This window comes from Echinops telfairi, unplaced genomic scaffold (assembly GCF_000313985.2).
Source record: "Echinops telfairi isolate 266 unplaced genomic scaffold, ASM31398v2 ScPeMD7_7468;HRSCAF=8506_0, whole genome shotgun sequence".
In the NCBI taxonomy this organism is placed as follows: domain Eukaryota; kingdom Metazoa; phylum Chordata; class Mammalia; order Afrosoricida; family Tenrecidae; genus Echinops; species Echinops telfairi.
The window spans coordinates 75690251-75692976 of NW_022111369.1; the positions used below are offsets into that span (position 1 = coordinate 75690251).

Consider the following 2726-nt stretch of genomic DNA (forward strand, 5'->3'; position numbering starts at 1 on the left):
CCTTTGGTCTCATATTAGAAGAAGCCATGGTTCATTAGGGCTATTAGTCCAGTGGACTAATTTCTTCACTGAGCTATTAATTACCTTGATTTTCTTTTGCTCCATGCCAGTAGAGACCAATAGTTGTAACTTAGATGCCCTTTCACAAGTATTTTTTAAGATGGTAGATATTATTTACCGATATAGAATGTAGGATATTATTGTCATGGATCAAATTTTATTCTTCATCCCCTCTCAAAATATTTGCCTAGTTGGATGGGCCATGATTATCAATCAGTAGTATGACCTCACTAGTGAGGTAATGATGTAATTTGGTATTAACGTAATGATCCTCCATGATGTGATTTTATATAAGAAGATTAAGATGGGGAGTTAACACCCTTAATGCCATCACAACCCTGATTTGATATAAAGGAAGCTGTCCTGGGATGTGGCCTGCAACACCTTTTACTATACAAGAGATAAAAGCAAATAAAAGTGATCAAGGAGAGAAGGGTATCTTACCACCAAGAAAAAGGCGCAGGGAGTGGAATGCTTTCTTTAGGCATGGGGCTCCTGTGCTGAGAAACTCCTAGATGGGAAAGATTGATGACAAAAACTTTCCTCAGGTCTGTAATCTTGGTGGGCGATACAGAGTTGTGTGCGTTCACTGTAAGTGCAGACCAACAAGAAGTTGACCCTACTTTTGAGCTCCCTCTTTAATGGGGGGATTCTTCCAGTTGCCGGGAGAAAATGGTAACTAAAGCTAGAGAGTAGGGACAAGGCAAGTTGAAAAAACAAAAAAACAAAAAACAAAAAAACTTTCCTCATTAATCAACAGAAGAAAAATTATTCCACTAGAGCTAGTGTCCTGAATTTGGACTTATTGCCTCTTAAACTGTGACAGAATATGTTTCTCTTTGTTAATATAACCCATTTCTTTGTATCACTGTGTGGTAGTTACATAATCTGGTGTCAATTTGTGAAGCGCTGGAGTCTAGCCTGTCAATCAGGTCACAGTTTGATGACCTAATCTGGAAGTGCCAGAGAGATAAATAGCTCACTGGAGAGCAGACACAGACAGACTCTCTCTGCTTTGTCTTTCCTGCTGACAAGACACATGGAGCTAGAGCCCTGGAGCTAGAGGAGCTCCGTGGAGACCCCGGCCAGTGCTAAAATGCTTATACCGCCACTGTATCCACAAGAGTTTCCATCTACTGGCCTATGATCTCCCTGCATTAGGTGTCATTACATGTGTTTTGTGAGTCTGAAGAGGAATTTATACACTGGTATAGGACATATGGGTTAATATCAGATTTATGATCTGGGCTGGGCTGGGATATTTTTTCAATATTCAATTGTTCTTGTATATAAAGCTCTTTCTTATACACATATGAGGGTCTATGAATTTGTTTCTCTAGTCAACCCAGACTAACACACACTGTTACAGCAATACTGGATATCTAAGAGAACTATCTTTGCAAACTATTTTAAGACAGGAGTAAGTTGCTTCCTGAGAGTACAGCACCTAGCAAATTTATCTAATCCTGCAAGGTGTTTGATTATGTCTTGAAAGTTTTCATAAGTGTGTTCCCCTACATAGTATATCAGATATGTCATTATATTATGTATCCTTGTGATTTTATAATAGTGGAGCCCTACAATATTTATCTTTTTGTGTTGACTTATTTCATCTATCATGATGTCCTCGAGATTCACCTATATTAAAAGAGGTTTTGTGGAACGCTCAATGTTCCTTACATTTGTTTAGCATTCTAGTGTATGTATGTCAGTTTTCTACACGTTAATTAATTGATAGGCACTTTTGTTGTTGTTGTTGTAAACAATGCAGTAGTGGTTTGTTGTTGTTAAGCACGATATAGGTCAGCGGTTCTCAACCTGTGAGTTGCAACTCCTTTGGGGGTCAAACAAACCTTTCACAGGTGTTGCCCGATTCATAACAGTAGCAAAATTACAATTATGAAGTAGCAACGAAAATAATTTTGCGGTTGTCAGGTCACCACAACATGAGGGACTATATTAAAGGGTCACATCATTAGGAAGGTTGAGAACCACTGATCTAGGTGGTTCTGCCTTATAGTGTCCCCATGTACAAAGGAAGGAAACACTGCCTGCCTGGTCCTCTTCCATTTTCACAATTGTTCTTATGTTTGAAACAATTGCTGCAGACACTAAGTCAATACGTATCCTTGAGTGTCTTCCTCCTTTGCATTGCTTCACTACTTTACTAAGCATGATTTGTCCCTGCCCAGGGATTGGTCTCTCCTAATATCATGTCCAAAGTACAAGAGACAAATTTTGTCATCTTCACTTCTAATGAATATTCTGACTGTACTTTTTCCAATACAGATGTGTTTCTTTTTTGGCAGTCCATAGTATTTTCAGCATTCTTTGCCAGCATGTTCCATTTCTCCTTTGGCATTCCTATTCACTGTCAAACTTTCACATGCATATGAAGCAATCAAATGTACCATAGCATACGTCATGCAAGAGGTTTTGTGCAGCAGATTTACCTAGTGCATTATGTCCTTTGATTTCTTTACTGCTGTCTCCACAATAATTGATTATGAATCCAAGCAAGAAGAAATGCTTGGCAAAGTCAATTTTTTTCTCTGATCACAATAATTATTCTCTTCTTGGCATAGCTTCTGCATTAATGGGCTCAACTATAGGAAGGATGGCTTGGCTCACACAGGACCATGCGGTGTTTCCTTTTGTTGTGCATA

General features: G+C 38.7%; 1 non-coding gene across 1 annotated transcript; it reads left to right on the forward strand.

Moving 5' to 3' along the window:
* The first annotated feature begins 606 nt into the window (after positions 1-606).
* Positions 607-775, forward strand: LOC115873434. The gene has a single exon (XR_004048431.1). It is a non-coding gene; the product is annotated as a small nucleolar RNA U85 (small nucleolar RNA).
* The last annotated feature ends 1951 nt before the right edge of the window (positions 776-2726 follow it).